Consider the following 14,854-nt stretch of genomic DNA (forward strand, 5'->3'; position numbering starts at 1 on the left):
CAATGAGACAGATAATCCGAATGGTAACAAAAGAGCCCAGAAAATCTTATAAAGAGATCCAAACTGAACTTCATGCTCAAGGAACATCAGTGTCAGATCGCACCATCCATCGTTGTTTGAGCCAAAGTGGACTACATGGGAGACGACCAAGGAGGACACCATTGTTGAAAACAAATAATAAAAAAGCCAGACTGGAATAAGCCAAACTACATGTTGACAAGCTACAAAGCTTCTGTCCTGTGGACAGATGAGACAAAAATTTAACTTTTTGCAAAATCACATCAGCTCTATGTTCACAGATGGAAAAATGAAGCCTATTAAGAAAAGAACACTGTCCCAACTGTGAAACATGGGGGAGGTTGTTCTGGGGCTGCTTTGCTGCATCTGGCACAGGGTGTCTTGAATCTGTGCAGGATACAATGAATTTCTCAAGACTATAAAGGGACTCTAGAGAGAAATGTGCTGGCCAGTGTCAGAAAGCTTGGTCTCAGTCGCAGGTCTCGGGTCTTACAACAGGACAATGACCCAAAACACACAGCTAAAAACACCCAAGAATGGCTAAGAGAAAAACACTGGACTATTTTACAGTGGCCTTCTATGAGACCTGACCTCAATCCTATTGAGCATCTTTGGAAGGAGCTGAAATATGCAGTCTGGAAAAGGCGCCCTTCAAACCGGAAGCAACTGGAGCAGTTTGCTCTTGACGAGTGGGCCAAAATACCTGCTGAGAAGTGCAGAAGTCTCATTGACAGTCACAGGAATCATTTGATTGCAGTAATTGCCTCAAAAGGTTGTGCAACAAAATATTAAGTTGTGGGTACCATCATTTTTGTCCAGGCCTGTTCCATGCATTTATTTTTTAAATAATTCAGTTGAAGCATGGTTGAAAAGCAATGTCTGACTTTAATTGGTTAAGATTTATAGAATTTTTATTTATTATTACTTTTGTCAGATTAAAGTTATTTCTGTGACCACTGAGTTTTTCTTTCATTGACTGAAGGATACCAACAATTTTGTCCACGTCTGTATATTAGCTTTTTCGCATTTAAGTGTCTAGTGAACATCAGTATGTATAAATAACATCATATATATTGTCATATATGTTAATTCATCTCTCAAACTTACTTTTAAAAGTCCCTTTAAAAAACCCACCTATGGTCCCAGTAAACTGGCTTAACAGAAGTCCTGTGGTCTGTATGTCTAAGGAAGTAAATGATTCTAGATCTTTGAAGTTTGATTGTAGAACACAATGGAAATGGATTTAAAGATCATCAGACACAGGGGTATATCAAAGAAATGCCAGGTGACCCACACCCAGGAACAATCTCACGGACTGGCGGTCATCAGCTCACAAAGACCTGGGAACAGGAAGATTGTCTGATATTCAGAAAGTGGACATTGGTTAGCTGACCCAGGGATGTTTTCATGAACAGAAAGGTTGTGTGCTTACACAGACACGAAAACAGGAAATTGGTTAGCTGACTCAGGGACAAACTCAGAAGCAGGAGGTCAGGGGAAACTAACCCTAACCCAACTAGAGCTTGGCTGAAAAGCTTTTCACAAAGGTGTTAGGCTCACAAAGATCATTTGACTTTTGTTTCTTCTTCTTCTTCTTCTTTTTTATAGAAACCCCCAAAGGGTAATTTTGCTTCCCATTCAGTTTGTACACAGCAGAGAACGTGTCTCTCTGCTTTTGTGTACCTGCAGTTTGTGTGCTGATTTGACCACACATTTGAATCCTGTTGTTGCATCAGCAACTTTTATAGAAAAATAACGAAGAAGCAACTTCAAAATGAACCATTACTTTGAGATAATTACAGTACACTACTCTCCTATTTTTACTTGCCTCACAAAGGCTTTAAAAATTTCCCTCAATTTCTGAGAAATTAAACATTTGTTTAAAAAAAAGTGGGCAGTCTGGAAAAGGCGCCCTTCTTATAGCAAGTAAATATGCATAAAATGCAATGCGTCATTTTGTGCCATAAGGCTAGTAAAGATGGCTCTTGCTGTTTACTGTCTTCCCCTGGTCTTTCTCCACTGTCCCATTACATTAAAGGCTAAAAAGCCCCCAAAATAATATTACAAAAAATGAGTGGCGCACTTGGGCCACTCTAATAGATTCTCCTGCTGAATTAATAATCAGAAATTAAATGTCTTAGACCACAGAGACCCTGAGGTAACATTGATAAATGAAGCACATTAGACCATATTTATGCCTCTATTATACAAACACAAACTTTAGTCAGGAATGTCAGGCATTTCTAGTAAATGAGCATCTGTGTTAATTTCACTGGTGCTTTGGGTCTCTTAATGATGTTAAAAATTGTATAGGCCTGAATTAAGTCTATTATAAAGCTATAACTAATATAGTTTTCTTTAATATAATCTGAGTTATTTCAGTGTCTCTGGCACATCCACAAATATGATATGTAGGTAAGTCTGGTTTCTTTTATCATGTAGCCTGATGATTTTGGTAATAAAAGTATTGCCTGAGAGCTCTTGCAAATGCAGTGTTATGAAGTGTTTAGAGACAATGTGAGAGAAAAAGTTCTTGCCCTGTTTTGCAAAACTGCACAGAGGACTGGAGCAAAGTAAAATAATAAGCAGTTCCCTGCTCTTTTTATCCGTCCAATCCTTTTCCCTCCAAACACATCAGTCTTAGTTTCTACCTTTAGCTGTTTGCAGGACTGACTTTAGCTTCACACCATGTATCCTAAACTTCTGACTGTTTCTGACCATCATCACCTGCTTTTTATGTTTTTTGTTTGCTGATTCTGCCGCAAGTCCCGTGGAAATAAGACCCATTAAACAGCACGTGTTACTGAAGTGATTTAAGAATAATATCGTGACATAGTGTCTGCAAAGCATTAAGATATGACTCCAAGATTATTGTTCATTCATGATTGCACACAGTCACAACCCAAGTTTATTGTTATTATCCATTTTCTCTCAATAAGTGATATGAACAAACTTTCATCACTTCCACGTCGCCTTGGCAAGCGGAGAAGCGCTCGGATAGACCCTAATCAGGATTTATCCTGCTTTTCTCTCAGAAACCAGGCCTGGCTGCGCAGAAACACTTCCCCCCCTCAATCTTTCATATGAAAAAAAGAAAAACGATGAAACAAGGCATCGCAGACTCACTGGATTATAATAAGTGTTTGACTTTGTCTCACTGATAATTCCCTCTAGAAGTAAACGGAGTGTGGCTTTAAAGGTGTTTCTCTATTTCAGAAATAGATTCTGGTAAGTTGTTGTAATCAAACTATGACTTTATCACCTTCAGCCTGAATGAAAACCATTAACTTGCATGTTTCTGTTCGTATTTTGCGTTAAAATCACGGAGCACGTGCTGCAGGTGGTGCAGAGGGACATGAAGCTGCGCAAGACAGAGGAGGAGAGACTCAGGTGAGTTTTGAACTGTAAATGGAGCAGAAGTGGAGCTCCAGATATTTTTTGTTTAGGAAGTGAACTGCACTGACTTTTCCCCCAACCTGCTGTTTGTCGATTGCAGCCTGGTTGCTCTCACTGTTCATATGAGTGTTTGACAGTTTTGAACTTCCTTACCTCTGATGAAATCTTATTTCTTTGAGTCTGGTTGTGAATGTGAAACTGCTGGATAATCAGCGTATCACAGCGGTTTATAAAAGTACACTTTTTCTGTTCTTAGTGTTGTAAAAAACCAAAAACCTAGGTTCGTGTATCCACATTATTTTATGTTGCACTGTTGCTTTGTGGTTGTGGCAAAGATTTGTGTTTTGTCCTTTGTTACATACTGATGTGCATTTTAGTGTAATTTTGGATTTAGACTGCTACATTCAGATAACAAGCGATCTAACAAGTAATTATGTCAATAACAGGCATAAAAAGAGAGAAGCCTTCTTCTTTGAGGAATGTGTGAGGGGGATGGTCTGCCTGGAATGGTGATGGCAGCAGAAGGTACAAAGCTTTAAGGATGACTCTCCTACACCAAAACAGGGCCATAAATTCTGGTGTTAGTCTTCCAATCCTTCCCTCTTCTTTAACCCATTTAATTCCAAATCTTTCACCGCAAAATAAGTGCATCCATTTTACTTCTTATACATCCCCTACACGTATGTTTAATTTTTTTTAATGTCATAGGGGGTTAGAATGTTAACAATTGTTGCCGGTGGGATTACATGGGTCACTACAGGCCTGACCTGAGGGCAAGAAGTCATTGCCATGGTAATGCAAGTGTTACCTGTAAAAGGGTCATCTCTACATAAGGAGATTCTTCTTATTTCTTTTACAAGAAACATTTTTTTTATATATATATAATTTTGTGTTTTTATTTCCACCCCTGGTGTTTTTACAGTCTTGCTCTGATACCATTTGTCTTACAATAATAATAAAACATAAATAAATAAATAAACTGAACTGAATTACTTTAGTAATGGGGCGATCGTGGCTCAAGAGTTGGGAGTTCGCCTTGTAATCGGAAGGTTGCCGGTTAGAGCCCCGGCTTGGACAGTCTCGGTCATTGTGTCCTTGGGCAAGACACTTCACCCAATGCCTACTGGTGGTGGTCAGAGGGCCCGGTGGCGCCAGTGTCCGGCAGCCTCGCCTCTGTCAGTGCGCCCCAGGGTGGCTGTGACTACAATGTAGCTGTGTGTGTGAATGGGTGAATGACTAGTTGTGTAAAGCGCTTTGGGGTCCTACTAAAGCGCTATACAAATACAGGCCATTTTATAAAGTAAACAATAAAAATATAAACTGAAACAAGCACACCCACACTAGAAACCAACTTAAACTTAAATGAATTGGCACCGGAAAAAAAAGTCAAAATGAAAGGAAAACTGGTAAAATGATAAAATGATAAAGCAGGTCAGGCAGTACATGGAAAATGAGCAGCTAAAACTGATATGGTAAATGGTAAATGGCCTGTATTTATATAGCGCTTTACTAGTCCCTAAGGACCCCAAAGCGCTTTACATATCCAGTCATTCACCCATTCACACACACATTCACACACTGGTGATGGCAAGCTACGTTGTAGCCACAGCCACCCTGGGGCGCACTGACAGAGGCGATAAGATGGGAGAACTTTGCAAGTTCATGTAAAAACCAAATTACATCACAAAACTCTTTAGAAATTGCTAATATAGAGAAATGAAAGGAATGAAACTGCTGCAGAACCAATAAGGCATTAGCATAAAATTTTCTGCAGTCTTTTATGACCTGTCCCCCAATGCTTATACTCTCCATGCAGGAGTCGCCTTATTACAGGACTCGTCTGGCCTTAGGTGGCCCTTGCAGCTGCCAAGCCCGATCCTACGGTGGTAAAAATCAGACGGCTATGTTTTTAACCGGCTCTTCACTTTACATCTTTTCCACCTGCCAGCTCTCTCCCTCCGTCGCACTCCTGGTAACTCAGGAGTGCTGGAGGCTCAGGAGACCCAGTGCAGCAGTCTTACACGTCACCGGCTGTTCCAGCTGGTGGCTCTGGTGAGCCTCTCTAGCATCTCTTAATGTCCACTGGTGGCTCTGGTGAGCCCGGCCAGCACCTCCTCATGTCCGCTGACATCTCTGAGTCCATTCAGCCACCTCCTGCTTCATTGCCTGCAGCTGCTATGCTGCCACCTGGTCCAACTCCATTGTCTGAGGCTGCCACACCACCGTCAGGTCAAGCTGAGATTTTGTAATATTTGCCTCAGAGAGTCTGCATTTGGTCCTATCCTGCCTGATCCGCACACAGTTCATGACAGAGATGTCCAGAAAAAGAAACATGAGCTGATATCAAACCTAAGGCCACCCTCAACTGATTCTACCAATCATGTTAACATTATATGTCTCTGTGACAAGAAATAAAAGTGTTTGCTGACTGGGTGTGGTGCTCTTAGTTCGTTCGGGTGAGCAAAAAGATACGGCTCCCGTTTTTAACGTGAACCTTGAACCTCTTAACAAATTTAAGAAAATGCATTTTGAGCATATTTGTCTTCTCTCGGATGAAAAAACCCAACAGGAAACGAGGCAGCTTGACCTGCAACAAGTAACCCATAGCAATGATTTGCATCAACCACAGAGAGAGGGCGCAAGTGTACCATTGAGAGTTGAGCAGCAAGTTGGCTGACCTGTGGCACTATAGGTGGGGCATTGTTGCCCCCCAGTGTGTCTGTGGGGAAATGCATCACCTCCCTGCAGGCTAAAGATTTGCAGTTATTTGAAAATAAGCATTCTTAAAATATTTTAAATGGGAACATGAACATTCAAACTGTTTGTTGGCAGCACCTTTTTTTGGGGCAAAGCAATGACACTCAGTGAATGAATGTGATGTGGTCACCTAAACATTTAACAAACCCACACTGGGAGTTACAGCATGAGCGATTTGTGTGCTTAGGAGGCATGGTTAGGAAAATGAAGCACCTTCTGGGACTGACAATGTGAACAAAACATAATTGGCGCCTCTTAGGCGGCAACAGATGGGGGAAAACTGCATCACCCTGCCAGTGGAGCTCCTGTCCACTCAGTCTCACAGTTAGGAGGACTCAAGCTTCTTACTCCTGGGCGTCGGGTCCTGCTGGGAACCCAAAGGTGTGCCTTTCATCCAAGCTGACTGGCGTGGAATTCGATCCAGAGGCTGCGGTCTCATTGGAGACCATATTTATTAATGTTCATTTGAACAAATGGGATTCCCTAGTTTTAATGATGCGAAGAATACCAGTTGTTTAAACATTAGCACAAAAACCTAAGCATAGACCTGAGTCTCTTTCCAAAATTCAGCAACAGTGCTACAGGTGGCCAACAGCTCCACATGTTCTCCCTCTGTACCTGTATAGTTCCTGCATGCAGCACCAAAGGAAAGCAAGCAATGTCTGCCTTGCCCTAGCAGCACCTGTACCTCTTCTCCTCTTTAGTTCCACTTATCATAAATTCATCATCATATTCTTATCGTATCTTTGGTAAATTCTGTTTTTTAGGGTCCTGAATCCAAAAATGATCTCAATTTCCCTCCACCAAGTATTTTTTATTTTTTTGCAAAACATGAGGAGTTAAATGCTTAATTACACTAAAAAGCTTAGACCTCACATTTAAAAATATGAGTTTTGAAAGAAAACCTGACGTGATGGAGTTTTAAAAATGTTTTTGAGGTTTCAGTGAGTAAAAAATTATAAGAAAATCAGTCAAAAAACAATTCTGTGCAGTTCTTTGGTTGCAAACCTGTGTTATCAGCCATTATTATCAACTGAGTGAGTGAGCACACGAGAGCCGTTATGCATTTATACAGCCGTATTTCACATACCATTGACAGATGGAAGAAGTAGTAGTTCCTACCAACTGTTTAGACACTCTCAGCTTTTAAAAACGTCAACATTTCAATATTAGAATCAATTCTAGAACATAAATTTAAAGTGTGATCAGGTATTTTGATTCAGGTTTTGCAATTTTGCTGTGAAAATGCCTACTGGGTTTATTTACCAGATAGTTTTTCACATTCTGAATCTGAATACAAGAGATGTGTGTTTTGCCTCTATGAAAGCACTAAAGAGGACACTCAGACAGTCTATTGACAGTTCATAAATTCAAATATCTCTGAGAGTAATCAGTCATGTAGTCTGAGAGGAAACTTTATTACAGCATTTTGTGAGTCTTTGTGTTCTCTTTGTGCTTTGGCTTAAAAAAAAAGGTAAATTAGAAATATCAATTTATCTGATTTTGCAAAACATGAGGATTTTTGCCAGAACAGAAAGAACATTTTTTGTTGCTATTTTAACAGCATTTCTAATTATTTTGTTGTGTTATATAATGTACTATATTCAGATTATATTAAAGCCACTAAAGTAACTAGTCACAAAGTCACTAAAATAAAAACAAATAAGCAAAAACAGCACAAAGCCTGTCTTAAATTTACAGTTGACATTGAGCCTCAATGGCAAAGCAAGCAGTTAGGATTTAACTTTTTTGATAATGTACAGTCTGAAAAAGAAAAAAGATAATAATAAACCTTTGCTTATTGCTTATTAAAGCAACAACTGCACTCATACGCGTCATCATAACCAACTGGTCTGTAGTATTGCCCTCCATTATACACATATACCTCTCGGCCACCAATACAACATTTATAGAAGTCATCAAACGATTTGCATGGAGGCAGGACTTTAGAACATTTGCAACATCTGAGGCAGCAGCCCATGTCACTCTCCTTTGGCACTTGGTTCCCCATTCTTGATTGTGGATTTAGTAGTAATATGTTTGTTTCTGAAAAATGAAAAATAGATTAGAAAGATGTTTAACATCACAGCAACTGTTTAAAACTTTATCAAACGCTGCACTGAGGTCATTGGGGCCAGAACAAGCACAGAGATGGATACACTAGTGCCAAATCACAAAAACAGTTGCCCCACAACAGTCAGATGATCCCCATGAGCAAGCACTTGGCAACCATGGGAAGGAAAAACTTCCTTTTAACTGGAAGAACCTTCCAGCAGAACCAGGCTCAGGGAGGGACAGCCATCTGTCGCGAGTAGTTGGGAGTAATAGGAGGAAGACAGGACAAAAGACGCGCTGTGGAAAAGAGTGCGAGATTAATAATAACTAAAGCGGAAGCAAGATGGTGCCTGTGTCTGGCTGTACTTGTTTGAGCTAGATTAATACCCACAACCCCCTCTGTTTACCAGGCTGTCACCTGAAAACATGGAAAGCCACGGCTCATCGCGGTAGAAACCCTGATTTACTGTGTGGCTTGTGCCAACAAGTCTTATATTTTAAATGACTTGCTCTGTGCAGAGACGCTTGATTTTATGTTTATCGCTCAGACGTGGCAGCGTAGAATGAAGTCTCACATCTTTTAGAGCTATGTCCCAAAGACTGTTCATTTCTCCGTGCACCTCAGATATCTCAACGAGGAGGTGGAACAGCTGTAATTTTTAAAAAGACATTTTTATGCCAGATGATCTCTTCGAGCTGTTACAATTCTTTCAAGATGATCATGATAAAAATTGGAAGAGATCAGCCCATGTACGGTATCTTAATTTATTGTCCACCTGTGTCTGCTGAATCTTTTCTGGCAGACTTGCAAGAACTTTTAACTTCCACTATTAAACTGGGCACGGTCGTCATTGTTGGAAACTTAAACATTCATGCAGAGGACTCATCAAATAGTACCACTAAGAAGTTCCTAAGCATCATGGACTCTTTTAATTTTGTTCAGCATGTATCAGGCCCTACTCACACTGCTGGGCATACTCTGGACTTGGTCTTCACTTATGGCATTTCCCTTGACCACTTGAATTTAAATGACATTGTCTTTAGCGACCATAAGTCAGTCTCTTTTAATGTGTCTGTCAACTCAGAGTCTCTTCCCCAAGGTTTTGTTAGGCGCAGGCGCTTTATTGATGACTCGGATATTTCTAAATTTTCTTCCCTTTTTGATTTTAAAACTTCTTTTGATGACGTTGAGCTCCTTATTAACAATACTGTTTGGTACCATCAACAGTATTGTTTCTCCTCCAACTTAGCATGCTATATTACTTTCTGATGAAGATTGTAATACTTTTCTCCATCGCTTTGTAAAAAAGGTGATGGACCTGAGATCCAAAATCTCCTCAAGTGCCTCTCCTTATAAAGATGCCCCTCGGTGTCCTGGGTCATTTACTTCCTTTTCTCCAATCACACTTAATGATTTAATTAAAGTGATAGGTAAAATTAAATCATGCTCTTTAGATATATTACCTCTCTCTGTCCTGTCTGGGACTCTCACCAGCATTGGTCCCACATTGCTGTCCATCATCAACAGTTCACTGAGGCAAGGCTGTGTTCCATCCTATTTTAAACATGCCGAGGTAACTCCTCTATTGAAAAAACAGAATCTAGATCCTAGCTCTACTAGTAATTACCGGCCTATTTCAAAATTGCCATTTTTAAGCAAATTACTTGAAAAAATTGTAGAAAATCAGTTCAGGTCCTTACTATGCAGATTACAGATTGCTAACCCTTTTCAGGCTGGCTTTCAAAAGCATCACTCCACTGAGACCGCTCTCTTAAGGGTCTATAATGATTTATTAAAGTAATGTTTATGTTGTAAAGTTTATTAATAAATCTTATTAATAATTTATTAATAGCTTCTGGGATGTTGCAATGCAGTGGATTGTTCTGTGATCATTTTGCTTGACCTCAGTGCAGCCTTTGATACCATTGACCATAAAATCCTACTTAACAGGTTGAAGGTTTTGGCTGACATATCTGGATCTGCCTTAGACTGGTTTTCATCTAAACTTATCAGATAGGACCTTTTCTGTTAGGACTGACAGGTTTACCTCTAACATTGCCCCCCTAACCTATTCTTCCTTTAGCTGGCATTATTCAATCTTTTAGCGACGTTTCTTATCATTTCTATGCCGATGACATTCAGCTGCATATGTCCTTTAAGCCTCACCAGCTGGATAGGCTGTCCACCCTAGTCCAGTGTTTAACTCAAATCTCTGATTGGCTTTCTAACAATTACCCTGTTTTAAACAAAAATAAAACAGAGACCATGACTGTAGCTCCTTCTGAACTACATTCTAAAATCAGTCAGGTTCTTGCCTCTTTCTGTCCATCTGCCAAGTCAAATATTCAAAATCTTGGAGTAATATTTGATTCTTCTCTGGGCCTGGACTCACATGTAAAGTCTTGGTCTCGTTCCTGCTTCTTTCATTTAAGGAATTAGAATTAAAAAAATTGTTCGGTGGCTGTGGCTACAACGTAGCTTGCCATCACCAGTGTGTGAATGTGTGTGTGAATGGGTGAATGACTGGATATGTAAAGCGCTTTGGGGTCCTTAGGGACTAGAAAAGCGCTATATAAATACAGGCCATTTACCATATTTTCATTTGTGTCATCGCGTTTAGATTATTGTAATGCCCTGTTTACCAGCTTGGATAAATCATCTCTTTCTCGCCTCCAAGCTATACAAAATGCAGCGGCCAGGCTACTAACATGTTCTAGCAAGCATGCTCACATCACTCCCATTTTATATTCTTTACATTGGCTCCCAATAGATTTTAGAATTCATTTTAAAATTATTGTTTTAACATATAGAGCACTAAATGGCCAGGCCCCAGATTATTTATCCAAGCTTTTTATAAAATACACTGCCGCTCGTTGTCTTCACTCACAGTCTCAGAGTTTGCTGGTTGTTCTCCGTACACAACTGAAGACGAAATGGGACAGAGCCTTTCAGTCTGTGGCACCAAGGCTGTGGAACAGTTTACCTCCACAACTACGTTTGGTTTACTCTGTGGAATCCTTTAAAAAGCAGTTAAAAACTTTTTTTGTTTAAACAGGCCTTCTATTGATCAACGCTTTTGAATTGTTTTGAATTTGCATTGTTTATATGGTTTATTATATTACCTAATGTTTTCTTTATTTTAACCTTTGTGTACAGAGCTTTGTGACTGCCTGTCTAAGAAAATAAATAAACTTTACTTACTTACTTAATGATTAAATGCAAAGTGGTCTGTAAACACAGTCACACAGTGAGTGAAAGGTGAGTGAAGAAGGAATATGCAGTGCATCATGGGAAGCCCTCAAAAGTGGAGGCTTATTGCAGCGTGACTAAGGGAAGATTCAGAGTTACTCGATCCAGGCCTAACTATCTGCTTTGTCATAGAGGAAAGTTTTAAACCTAATCGTGAAAGTAGAGAAGGTGTCTGAATCAAAACTGGGAACTGGTTCCACAGAAGAGAGGCCTGAAAGCTGAAGGCTCTGTTTCCCATTCTACTTTTAAATATCCTAAGAACCACACGTATACGATTATACAAAAAGTTGTTGTATAATGTGCACTTCTGTTTCACAGCACAGAAGAACAGTTTTCTGAAGTTTCACACAGAGTGCCTCACGACATGAGAGTAAATATGACATGACATAGTACCATAACCCAAAGATTGTATCAAGTCATATTTGTAAATATGTTTCAAGTGTTTTTCAGTTCTTTGTTTCATAATTTGTTGGAATATTTTCATAGCTAAATAGACAGATAACATCAGACATGTACTCATGTGAATAATAATGGAAATGTATAACTAAATACATAAGAAAAGAAAAGAACACCAACAAGAGCCTATAGTAAATTTATAGAGCTCTTCTCGGAAAAGCACATGTGTTTGGCACAACAGTGCATTCAGATCATGACTCTGATTGTAAAAGCTGCCAGACAAGATCGTCCTCTACATTAGGGGGGACTAATGTTGAAACAGAAACAATATTTGCGAAAATGAACTTATATTCAAAACAAAAACAGAAAAAAAAGCTCTGTCCAGCAATCTCTAGGAACATGGTTGCAACAGTTGAATAAATACTTACCAGTCTTTCCAGAGTCGCTTGAACAGTTTGTAAATCTTTGATAAAAAAAAACACAAAAAAGGTTCAGAACAGGAAAATCGGTGTCAACAAATACATTTATAACAATTTAGGCCTAACCAGAAAAAAGGAAACTAAACATATAACCTTAACTGCACAGAAATAAAGTGATAAAGTAGGCTACATTGTTATCATCGAAATTATTTTAGCTTTAAGGGGAAAAAAGAAAAATAAGTAAATAGCAGCTTATATCCCATTTCTCCTTCAACTGCCAACTCAGCTCATCTAAAAGAGGAAGCTAAAGCATCCATCCAAGAAAAGGTAAGTACTTTAACTAAAATAACTTCATCTGAAAAGTGCTGAAAAAAATACATGTGGAAACTGCTTTATCAGGATCCACTGCCAGAATAAAGAATAAATGAAGTATTTAAAGACAGACTTCTTACCCCAAAAGTAGAGCAGATGACGTGCTTTGGTCTTTCAAACAGCGCCTTATAACAAGAACCAACCCCCCCTCTTTGTGACGCAGTATGTCGCTCATGTAAATCAGCAGTAGAACATTTATACCATTAATGGAAATAAGAAGGAGAAAATTGATAACATTACCAGAAATGAGCAGAAGTAGATTAATAACACCTGAGAACATTGCAAAGTAATGCAAATTGCATCATTACATCATTATCATGGTTCAGCTGTGAAAACTGCACCACAGTCAGCCAAATGTGGACTTTATTTCCACAGCCAATGGTGGTTGAGCCGTGAAAGTAAAAAAAAAAAATTGAACCAAAGTGTAGCTGGTAAAGATATAATATCATACAGCTACACAGTATCCACTACATATTGACCAGAATTAGTGGATGCTTTTTAAAGAAATGTTTTTTATTATTCTTTAAAAAAAAGTGTTCATCAGTTAGTTCACTAGAATAAGAAATTAACTGTAAATATATATATTTACTTTTAATATTTCTTATTATTATTTCTTACACAAGAAACGTTTTTTTATAATTTTGTGTTTTTATTTTAACCCCTGGTGTTCTTCAGCCTTGCTCCGATACCATTTATCTTACAATTATAGTAAAAAACAAAATAAAGTAAACTAAATTGAAGTTAAGAGTTTTAGTAATGTGAAGTAAACAGTAAAAATCTAAACTGAAACAAGCACACCCACACTAGAAACCAGCTTAAACTTAACTGAATTGGCACTGAAGAAAAAGTCAAAATGAGAGGAAAACGAAAACTGATAAAATGACAAAGCAGGTCAGGGACCATGTAGAAAATGAGCAGCTAAAACTGATAATATGGGAGAACTTTGCATTTCATGTAAAAACCAAATTACATCACAAAACTCTTTAGAAAAAATGTATAGAAGTGAAAGGAATGAAACTGCTGCAGACCTTATGTTTTTTAGACAAGTCAGGCATTACATGGAAATGAAGCAGAAAACTGATTACACTGGCAGAAATGAAAAGTAGAAAACTGATCCCATCAGAGAACTTTGCAAATTAATGCAAAAACATAGTGATATCAATGGTTTCCTGTTGAGCATTAACACCTTTTTCACATGCCTGCAGAAGATACTGTACTTTTCAGTGCATGTGCTGTGGATTTCTCGGTTATTTCTGAGTGGAATCAGTCATGTCACTGAAATATGAATCAAAACTACTGCAGATAAGCTATAATATCTGAATGAATGAACAAAAATACATACATTCATTTTTATTGCTGATAATTTAGGAACTAATAATATATCCAACAACACAAAGGTTGTGTGACGGCAATGAAAACTGCTGCAGAATCAGTATGAAAGTGGCTATTATTATGGAACTTATTTCCTCCCTCACTGCTTTCTCCTTGCAAAGAGCGGTGTTTCCAATTCTGTGGAATGTCGGAATTTATTTTTTATCCTTAAGGTTCATGTATCCCATTATTTTATGTTGCTTCGTGGTTTGTGGCACAGATTTGTGTTTTGTCCTTTCTTCCATACAGATGTGCGTTTTAGTATAGTTTTAGATTTAGACTAAAACTCAATCTCACAGTTAGGAGGACTGAGGCTTCTTACTCCTGGGCGTCGGGTCCTGCCGGAGACCCAAAGGTATGCCTTTGATCCAAGTCGACAGGCGTGGAACTCGATACAGACTGTGGTCTCATTGGAGGCTCACTCACAGCAGAACTGGGCGCTGCTCTCTTGCTGGTGGGCAGAAGAGCGGCGGGTCTGTGAAAGCTAGCTTTGGGATGGGGGTTCACATGACGTCTGTGGATGATGTCATGCAAAGTTTCTTTCTTCTTTCTGCTTCTTTCTCAGATTAAATCTAGCCCAGCAGTCTTCGAATGATTGTCCGAATAACACAGCAGCAGACACTGGTTTGTCCAGATAAACAGCTCTGTCCCTGTCCAGGACATCAGAGAGGGTCAGTCACAGGTGCCACAGGCCTGAACCCACTAAATCGAATCCAGCTGCGAAGCAGAGAATCTGCAGTGCTTGAATGGCATAGTTGTGGGGCCACTGACACCATGGTTGTGGGACTGAGCCACAGGAAGTGAGTTAGCTAAGCCAGCC

The 14,854-nt window shown here is 39.2% G+C and overlaps 2 long non-coding RNA genes across 2 annotated transcripts; one reads left to right on the forward strand and one right to left on the reverse strand.

Annotated features, from left to right (window-relative positions):
- The first annotated feature begins 1,666 nt into the window (after positions 1–1,666).
- On the forward strand, positions 1,667–5,780 carry LOC112842959 (uncharacterized). The gene is made up of 3 exons (XR_003215049.1): positions 1,667–3,408; positions 3,861–3,939; positions 5,363–5,780. It is a non-coding gene; the product is annotated as an uncharacterized LOC112842959 (long non-coding RNA).
- A 1,788-nt stretch (positions 5,781–7,568) lies between these two features.
- On the reverse strand, positions 7,569–13,067 carry LOC102076634 (uncharacterized). Its single transcript, XR_002057281.2, has 3 exons — positions 12,744–13,067; positions 12,301–12,335; positions 7,569–8,217 (listed from the first exon to the last, which is right to left on the reverse strand). It is a non-coding gene; the product is annotated as an uncharacterized LOC102076634 (long non-coding RNA).
- Between the last annotated feature and the right edge of the window lie 1,787 nt (positions 13,068–14,854).

Source organism: Oreochromis niloticus, linkage group LG18, assembly GCF_001858045.2.
Source record: "Oreochromis niloticus isolate F11D_XX linkage group LG18, O_niloticus_UMD_NMBU, whole genome shotgun sequence".
NCBI classification, from domain to species: Eukaryota; Metazoa; Chordata; class Actinopteri; order Cichliformes; family Cichlidae; genus Oreochromis; species Oreochromis niloticus.